This window comes from Stigmatopora argus, chromosome 1 (assembly GCF_051989625.1).
Source record: "Stigmatopora argus isolate UIUO_Sarg chromosome 1, RoL_Sarg_1.0, whole genome shotgun sequence".
Taxonomy (NCBI): Eukaryota; Metazoa; Chordata; class Actinopteri; order Syngnathiformes; family Syngnathidae; genus Stigmatopora; species Stigmatopora argus.
This window is the reverse complement of record NC_135387.1, coordinates 29,768,505-29,778,925: the sequence shown is the minus strand read 5'-3', so window position 1 is coordinate 29,778,925 and position 10,421 is coordinate 29,768,505. Positions and strand designations below refer to the sequence as shown.

The 10,421-nt window shown below is 39.1% G+C and overlaps 1 protein-coding gene across 1 annotated transcript in view; it reads left to right on the top strand.

Moving 5' to 3' along the window:
• The first annotated feature begins 1,735 nt into the window (after positions 1-1,735).
• Positions 1,736-10,421, top strand: part of rerea (arginine-glutamic acid dipeptide (RE) repeats a) — a 188,663-nt gene continuing 179,977 nt past the window's right edge. Inside the window, exon 1 of the mRNA XM_077615585.1 lies at positions 1,736-2,073. The gene's annotated coding sequence lies outside the window, so the exon portion shown is untranslated. The remainder of the gene's footprint in view (positions 2,074-10,421) is intronic.

Sequence of the window (10,421 nt, the reverse complement as noted above, 5' to 3'; positions counted from 1 at the left end):
TGGCTTCTATGTGTGGGCGGCTTATATGCGAGTAAATACGGTATATATTTTTGTTCCAAAGATTTTCCTTCAAAGTAACACATTTGTACTCCCTATTACAAGGTTCTCAGACTGGATTTGAACCCAGTACCCCAGAGCTGTGAGGCTGACACGCTAATCACTCACCCACTGGTTTGCGTTTTGAAAATCTAAAAATAGATCTGTTTTCCACTATTGAATATCATTAAAAATATATTGTTTCCTTTTAAAATAAAATACAAATGATTAAAAGACATTTTCCCTTACGAAGAAAAAAGCTCAAATAAAGAGATCTATAAAAACTGAATACTAGGGCTTTTGATCCAATTTTAATCTGATTAAAAATAAATAAATGAAAATATAATAATAATTTAATAGGACTTATAATTCATGTAATCCATATTGGAATACACTGTTAAAGTCACTAAAAACATGAAAATATTTGTAAAATAATTAAATATAATAGTACTTTCACTCATTGCCTGCAATTTACGGTGCTAATTCATTGGCTGCCATAGATGGTGATAGATGTCCAAATCCTAAATGGACATTTGTTCAACTTTTAAAATTGATTGGACGTCTAGCATTTCCAATGGCAATGAAAGATGAGCATTCCTGGGCAGCCCTCCCTGTTTAAATAGTATGGACGTCTCTCGCCGTTAATGGCAGCGAATGACTTTGGTAGCTTTTAAAAAAAATAAATATTTAAGTGTTATTTGGGTCCATAACCAGAGTGTTAATAGTTAAAATGAATGAAAAAAAATAAAAATTATATATATATATATATATATATATATATATATATATGTATGTATGTATATATATATATATATACATACATTTATATATATTTAATTTCATTCATATATATATATAAATAAATAAATATATTTATTTATTTTAAATTTTTTGTGTATGTATGAATATAACATGAAGAAAAAAAAACTATATATATATTTTTGTGTATATATATATACACACACAAAAAATAATATATATATATATTTTTCTTCATGTTATATTCATATATACTCAAAAAAATTAAAAATAAATAAATATATATATATATATTTATATATATATATATATATATATATATATATATATATATTTGGCACTGAAAGATACACAAAAAATATATATATATATTTTTTTCTTCATGTTATATTCATATATACACCAAAAAAAAAAAAAAAAATACATATATATATTTATTTATGTATATATATATATATATATATATATATATATATATATATATATATATATATATATATATACAAAAAAATAAAAATAATAGATAAATATATATATATTTTTCATTCATTTTAACTATTAATACTCTGGTTATGGACCCAAATAACACCACGAATAATAGTTGAAAAAAAAACCAATATTAAAGTTTTTAAATGACCAAAAATAGCCAACTCTAAAATATAAATGTCAATAGCTGCCCCTGAAAGCGTTAAACACTCATCTCTCCATACCCATGACGTCACTCCACGTCAAATTCACGTGATGAATAAATTAAAAGAAAAATCATTAACAATTGAACCGAACAAACCACTTGATGACGCGCTTTACATCCTCCTTTCGTCGTTAAACGAAACATCCGCATCGTGTTGATGTATTCCCTCTTCCATCCACTGGAGGGCGACAATTTCCCTGCTGAACTTTGAGAGCCCCACGACTGTTCTTACCACAACATGAAGAAGGATGCTGTCACGCTGAGTGCCTCTCACACACACACGCACGCACGCACGCATACACACGTACACACACTAGTCCGAGCATCCCGGCTACCATCACTCCCTCTTTGAATCCCAACTCCATCATTTATGACAAGGTCGCCCCCCAACGTGGTGCGTTCACGAACCAGGCGACAAAAAGACTTTTGAGGGTGCCCCCCCCATCGTTTACAGTGGCGACCGCTCGGCTAACAAGCATTGGCTAATTGCCCCCGCCGCTGCTCCGCTCGCCGCTGGCCGCTATTGTTTGTTGTTGCAGAGCCTCTCATCAAACAAATCACAGATGTTGTAGATCAAGCTTTCCAAGGTAAGAGCCGTGAACGCACACCGCGAGCTTTCTTCGTTGGCTTTTTCATTTTATGACCATGAAAAATGTGGGAAAATCATGCGCTGCAATGTGGTTTGTTTGGAAATGTCAAGTAGCTAGCTGATCGGCTAATTTGCCTGCTAGTATCAAGACCGGGTTGGCTTGCTTGTCAGGGAAGCTAACGTTGCTAGCCGGTTAGCATCAGCAGCAGCAGCAGCAGCTGCAGCTGCTAGCACTGATTGGGAATGCCAGTCGGGAGGTGCGGTCTACTTTCTGGGTACTAATTATTTGGTTTTGGGGGGTCAGGAACGCCCTGTACGGGGGTGCTGGTTCTGGTTTGGGGTTTTTCACACGCGGGGGTGAAACGCAGTGGGGTCCCCTTATTTGAAATAAATGACCCAGAGCAGAATAGTGCATGTGTGTGTATGTGTGTGGTCATGTTCCAGGGAGTAGTCGGAGCCCATTGAGCTACATTGTCATTAGCTCATGGAAATGGAAACTGGGAAATGTTGTTGTTGTTGTTGTTGCCTTTTGTGGGATTACATTTGTCATTTGAGGATTGGTAAACTGTGTTTTTTTTAAAAAATAAATGTTGTGTGGCAAGTTTATAAAATGCAAATATTGGGCAATTGGATGATTTGTTGTCAACAATGAGATTTTTTTGGGGGGCAAGCTGTAAAGTTGCAAACTTCACATTGTTGAATACGTTAAAAATGACTAAAATATTTAGTACATTAAAAGCAAGTACAGTTACAAAAAGTGCTGGATTTTACTAAACTATAAGAAACAGACAATAGAACATATAATTAACATATCTGAACAAATCTAGGTAGACTGCCAGATCAGATAAGCTACATTTTGATTGTAAAATCAGATATGTACACAATTTTGTTCATTTTTGCTATTTCAAAAGGCTTTTTCTGATGTCTTATCGCCATTTTGGCTCAAGGACAGTATCTGGAATGTACGCTTTGCGCCATATCTTTGGATAGATTACAAAGATTTGCTGCTCCCTCTGGCTAAAATCTGATGAGGCCAAGTGAAACCTTGACGCTCCAAAAACAGTCCGTTCCCACACTCTTATCCACCTCCAATTTCAAAGCTCAAATTGTCCGTATACATCAATTATCTTTCAAAAATAAATAATTTTGGTCTTCCAACGAGGCTGGGATAGGCTCCAGCACCCCCAGAATAAGCGGTATAGAAAATGAATGACATTTTTTCTTTAAATGTAGCATGATGTTTCACATGCCTGTAGGCTGGTGTTGATGTTTATTTTATGTACTTTGCTGCCATCTTGTGGTCGGTGTGAATCTATATTTACTGTATACGTACAACTTTTGAAATATTGGCTAATTTCTGCTATTTGTATTTTGTCCTTGTGGATTGTGGGGAATTAAATTCCATATGTACTCGCATATAAGCCGTCCCTGCGTATAAGACGCGCCCTTAAAATTGTTAAATTTTACAATTTCTCGCGTATAAGCCTCCCCCTGATTGACAATTTTCACCTCCATGTTCATGGTTTTAATAGGAAGTACCAATATGCTATTTTGAAGGGAAAATCTTAAGAAAAATCATTTTTCTGAGATATTTTATGAATCAAAAGCACATTATTTGGGTCAATATAAGGAATTTATTCATCCAGTAATGGTTGTTTTCTTATTGCAAAACAGAAAATAACCAACAAATAGTAAATAGCACTTTGCCGACATCTACTGGTGAAAAAGAGTATAGCAAGTCGTGTGCGCATTTAAGCCGTACCCTTAATTCAGTCATTTTTTTAGTTACAAATACGGCTTATATGCGAGAAAATACGGTAAGTACTTTCCTAATACCAATTTACTATTGCCTATTTTGAGAGTGCTTTGGGGCCATCTTGTGGCGTTTTCTGGCATTTCATGTCGCTCAAAATGTCAACGGTTGGTAACGTTAGCGCAGAAAAATGTAAGGAATTGCTGTATTTTGGTCACACTCCAATTTCAGGAGCTTAAAGGGATACTTTGGAGGATTGATTGGATTAACAATGTTGTGATTTAGCTTCATAGATTGCCTACAACTCACTTGTCTTAATTTTTTTAAGCGGCGTATCCCTTCTCTCGTCTTTACGGGGGACAGCGGAGCTTGAGCTTCTCTCCTTGTCAGGTTGCCACGCCGTTATTCTCCGCTTAGATCAAATTCAATTACCCGAGAGCTTAAAAGCATGGCATGCTAAATCACCGCTAGCTATCCTCAGCACGACATTATGTTTAATGCCCTCAAACAACCTGACGCGGACTTGTCGGGCTATTTTCCAAACGCGCCCACTCGGTATTATTGAGGACTCAAATGGTTACTGTAATACCTTGAGATATGAGCTTAATGCGTTCCGGGACCGAGCTTGTATGTCAATTCACTCTTATCTCAAAAAGAAATGACTGAATGTTAAGACCAGCCGTATGTATACATGTACATCTATATGTATTTATGTATATCTATATTTATATATATATGTATGTATAGTTATATATATGTATGTACATGTATATTTATACATATGGATGTACATGTATATTTATATGTATGTATGTATCTGTGTATACATATATACATTTATACGTATGTATGTATATATGTGTATATATATATACACACACATATATATACATACATACGTATATACGTATAAATGTATATACGTATAAATGTATATATGTATACACAGATACATACATCAGCAACACGCTTTTTTATTACCTTATTTATTACCTATTTATTTATGTTTACAAATGCAACATGGCACATATTTTCACACACATACATAGGGCACACGTAAAAGTCTAAAATGTACTACAAAGTGGACGGCTTTCGGCCCTGGTAGAACGGACTGTTGCTGCCATCTGACAGACAAACACGGGTATTACATCAATAACGGCCGCGGAGGGAGATATTTCAGCGCTGAAAGCCACATTTTCATATGCTTTATTTATTTTAAGACATTAATAAATCATTTCCTTATAATTTTATCTCATTTTTGTGTGTTTCCTCACATCTTCCATACAAAATTGGAACACTTTAACTCATTTTAAAGGGTTTAGTGGGTAGTTGTGTGAAGACCGTGGAACAAATGAGAGAATTTACATATAAAGTACACTTCTACTTACAAAATTTTCAAGTTACAACAAAAGTCTTGGAACCAATTCATTTCGTAAGTAGAGGTACGACTATATATATATATTTTTTAATAGGGGTGACCTTACTTCGCGATTTCTCGATTATCATAAACTGGATGGACTTGTATTCCATTATTAGAGAATTTACATATAAAGTACACCTCTACTTACGAAATTTTCAAGTTACAACAAAAGTTTGAAACCAATTAATTTCGTAAGTAGAGGTATGACTGTATAAATATTGGACCTGAGCTGGGAAACAGCGCCATCCCTAGTCCAAGCATGATTACTACCTGCCTACACTATTTTGGGTCCTCTCCCCCCCAAAAAATGTTAGATCGCCGCGCAACGTTAGCTCGTTTTTTGAGCAACAACATTTGAGCACCCCTGATTTAAATGGTTACTGCATGGATTTGACATCCTTCATAACTGTGTTGTGTGACAGTCATTTTATAGCTTATCCACATTCCTATGATGTTTTTCTAGAACCGCAGTGTCTTTATGGAGGGGGGCGGGGCGGGGATTCCCATTATCTGACTGGTCCGTAGGTCGCGGTGTTTTATAGTGTTTCAAATTGAGCTCAAGCACAGCGGCGGTAAAAAACGAGGGGCGACAACCCCCCCCCCCCCCCCGTCCGCTGAATGTTAATGTAGTGCTCGCAGATTAATCGTAAGCCAAATAGCCTCCGTTATTTCCCTTTAATGGCTAATGGGAGTCTGAGGAAGGCCGGCGTCTGTGACTCATAATATGGAGGACGCAAAAAAAACGGTTGGGGGGTCTGGGGGGATTCATTTTCACTACAGTCTGCCACTCACGGTATTTGAAGGATGATTTGTCATCACACACACGAGGCAATTCAACATTGACATGCTGCGTTTAGATTGCCGCTTGCTGTTTTTCAACAGCGTGCCGTCACTGGGTTTTTTTTTTGCGCCCCCCCACCCATTCCCCTCGCCATGAATGGCCGAGATGATTGGCCATTATAATGCCCGGCTGCCGACTCGGAGCGGGTGCGTCACGCCGCGCGAAAGAAGCTGTAATAAAGGCGTCGGTGTGGCGAGAGTGTATTGTAAAATAGATATTGCACTTTCTGTCGGGGATATTGTGTTTCAAAGGAAAGGGGAGTTCGGGGACGCTGGGAAATTTGACGGATGGGAGAGTGAAGCTTGTCAATAACTGTCGGCAGGAAATAGCAGCTTAGCTTTTACGGTCAGAAAAATGGGTGACTTTATTATTGGGAATGCATACCTGTACGCTGTTATACTTTTTTATCATTTCAAATTGTGTACGCTGTAAAATGTTTAAAAAGGTACAGTCATACCTCTACTTACGAATGCCTCTAGGTACGAAAGTTTCAGGTTATGATTGTTTTAATATGCAAATGAGTGACTCGAGATACGAAAAAAGATCCAAGTTCAATTTCCTTATCCGTTATTTTATTTTGAAAATATCGCGGATGCATTGATTCTGACTTTAGAACATTGCTGGGCTCTCATTGGCTGTCTCAAAACAACCACTATCCATGTTTCAAGATTCTCTCTTACATACATGTCCACTTGGGCTAAATGCTCCCGTTATTAATGATTGCAATTACCCTCATTAACCGATTTAAAAACCACACAAATGTAACCCGGCACATATTTTCACACACACAGATAGGGCACACGTAAAAATCGAAAATGTACTACAATTTGGACGGCTTTCGGCCCTGGTAGAATGGGCTTTTGGCGCCACCTGGTGGACAAACTTATGTATTACGTCTTCCAGTATAACGGCCGCAGAGGGAACTATTTCAGTGGCGCATGACACAGTAATTTCAAGATATTAATAAATCATTAAAAAAAAAAATTCTCTCATTTTTGTGGGTTTCCTCACATCTTTCATATAGAATTGGGACACTTTGACCAATTTTAAAGTGTTTAGTTGGCAGTTGCGTGAGGACCGTGGAACCAATGAGAGAATTTACACATAAAGTACTCTTCTACTTACGAAATTTTCAAGTTACGAACAAAGTTCTGGAACCAATTCATTTCGTAAGTAGAGGTACGGCTGTACGTTTTTTGTAAAACCGATCTCGTTTTATCCATTTTGGCTCTAATTCGGATCGTCTCGGTCACTGCTAGTACGGCCAATAAATTCATTGCACTTAAGTCGTGTTTAATGGAATTTTTGTTGTTGTTGTTGTGGGAGGCTCCGATGGGAAGTAAAGCAGGCCGTAATGTTGCCGGGACATTTTCAAAATAAAAATCGGAAACGGGAAATGCATTTACGTTTTGGGGGATTTCGTAGCTCGCATCTGGTTTTCGCATACTGGAACGGTCATTTACGTATCAAAGGGTTTTGTAACCTGAAAACCTAGAGGCATTCGTAAGTAGAGGTTCGACTGTATTATAAAACCCGTGCGGCAGAGGTAGCAATTAAGCAGCTATGCTGAAAAAATAATGCATTATGTTTTGAGGGATTTCATAGCTCGCATCTGGTTTTCGCATGCTGGAATGGTCATTTACGTATTAACAGGTTTTGTAACCTGAAAACTTTGTACCTAGAGGCCTTCGTAAGTAGAGGTTCGACTGTATTATAAAACCTGTGCGGAAAAGGTAGCAATTAAGCCGCTACGCTGAAAAAATAATGCATTGTTTTGAGGGATTTCATAGCTCGCATCTGGTTTTCGCATACTGGGACGGTCATTTGCGTATCAAAGGGTTTTGTAACCTGAAAACTTTGTACCTAGAGGCATTTGTAAGTAGAAGTTCGACTGTATTATAAAACCCGTGCGGCAGAGGTAGCAATTAAGCCACTGCGATGAAAAGAAAAAACAGTCAGCCATTTGCCTTTCCAGTCGAGGAAGAAAATGAAATGGTGTCGGTCGGATCAGCTGGCCGGCCCCCGAGGAGATGAAGGCAGGGGCGGGGATTGGCCAAGATGATGAGGACGAAGATGAGGAGGAGTGCTTTGCCGTTGTCAGTCCTGATTAGGTAAGAGATTGCCTCATCTAATGACACGGCATGGTGCAAGTGCTGCCCAAACGCAAACAATGCCTAGCAGTGTTTTACTCAGCGCAGCCCCGGCACCCCCCCCTGCCCGCACCTGCCCGCCCCCAGACATTTGCATAGACGCACTTCCCCGTAGAATATTTTCGACATCTTTTCCGTAAAAAGCACAAGGGGACCTTTGGCGTTCCCGCTAAGCTCGCTAGCGATGCGTTTGACCCCCGTTTGAATGGCGATGTTAAATATGGATTGTTTGTTTTAATAATCCGGTTGTGGATTTCTTTGGTTTTGCGAGGGTTGACATTTAAATGGTTGTGTGTCAGCGTCATATAGCGACATCTACAGAATTTTGAATTTATTGCATGCAATAGGGGCAGCGACTGATTGGGGACCACGTCCATATTGGAGAAAAATTTAGACTTTTAAGTGCGCCCTATGTGAGTAAATATGTGATGCATTTTTACATTTTTTTTTAAAATTTTATCGCTTAATAAGGGGAATTGAAATTATTAATAAGGGGAGCAATTAACCAAGGTTGAAAGTTGAATTTTTAATGAATTGATGAGCCAATTAAATGAGAATTATTCTTATATTCGATAAATAGATTTGAGTAGAGATCTTCAATTCATTCATTCATTTTTTGTACCGCTTAAAAGGGTCATGGGAGGGTGCCGGAGCCGATCCCAGCTGACTTCAGGCACCAGGCGGCGGACACCCTGAATTGGTCGCCAGGAAAATCCCAAGGTACAGGGAGACAAAGGACAACCAATCACAGCTAGAGGCAATTTAGAGTGTTAGCCAGCTAGCTTAGCATGCATGTTTTGGGGAGGAAACCGGAGTACCCATAGAAAACCCACGCAAGCCTGGGGACAACATACAAACTCCACACAGTCAAGACCCACCTGGGATCGAACTCACGACTCAGAACTGTGAGGCGACATGCTAACCACTTCCCACCGTGCCACCATTTACATAATGTATTTGACATTTAAAATAATAACATGATCATCCAATGCAATAAATGCACCTATTTTTTTTATAAAAAATACGTATTTTTACTGCAAAGTCAATATAAATAACCCACGCAAGCCCAGGGGAGAACATGTAAACTCCACACAGTGAAGACCTACCTGGGATCAAACTCACGACCCAGAACTGTGAGGCGACATGCAAACCACTTTTCCACCGTGCCACCATTTACATATTATATTTGACATTAAAAAAAGTGGTCATCCAATGTGATAAATAAAATAAAAAATACTTATTTTTACTGCAAAGTCAATCTAAATATATAAATATTATAAAATATGCTGTTAATAAATATGTTATCTTCACCGTTGCCAAAGCTAGTGATCACATTTCAATCGCTGCCAGCCACTCAGTCCAATTGGATTGGACGCTAGTAAACCTAAAATATTGTAAACCGTCAAACCAGGTCCGATTTCCGATTTTTTTTCTTCAATAGTGGACATCCCTAGTCTTTATTTATTAGCAATATCGGCGCGCGCTTTGAATTCCAATCGCATCGGCCGGCATCGAAGCGGAAACGTGTCCGATGCGAAACAAAATGGCGCGGTGGGATCGATCCACGCACCGTATTGCCTTTGTGTCTTCTCATCTGGCTTGCTAATGTTTCTTTTAGCGGGCCAGCCCACCGCTGGTGACATTATAGCTCCGGCGCTCCCACAAGTCCCTGACGGATGGGTGAAAATGCTTGGCGTAAAACGCAATTAGTACGCTCCATATGGCGGCGAGTGGGGGAGGGGCTGCCGGGCGGAGGGGCGGAGTCCCGTGGGAGGCCCCTTCTTTTGTTACCCGCCATGATCAAACCCTTGTCGTAATAATACAAGTCTTACAATCGGGCTTGCTTTTACTTTCGTGAAGAAAAAATAAACACGGGCTAGCATAGCATGCTAACTTAATTTTGCATGTGAGTGGTTACTGCGCATCGGGTTCACAGTTCTGGGGTCGTGGGTTCCATCCTGGGTGGACTTTCGCTGTGTGGAGTTTTTATGTTGTCCCCGGGACTGTGTGGGTTTTCTCTGGGTACTCCGGTTTCCTCCCACATTCCAAAAACATGCATGCTAGCCTAGTCGATAGCTTGGAATTGCGCCTAGCTATGATTGGCTGGTTGTCAGGCTCCCCCGCCTGGTGCTCAACGTCAGATGGGATAGGCTCCAGCACCCCCCGCGACCCTTGTGAGGAT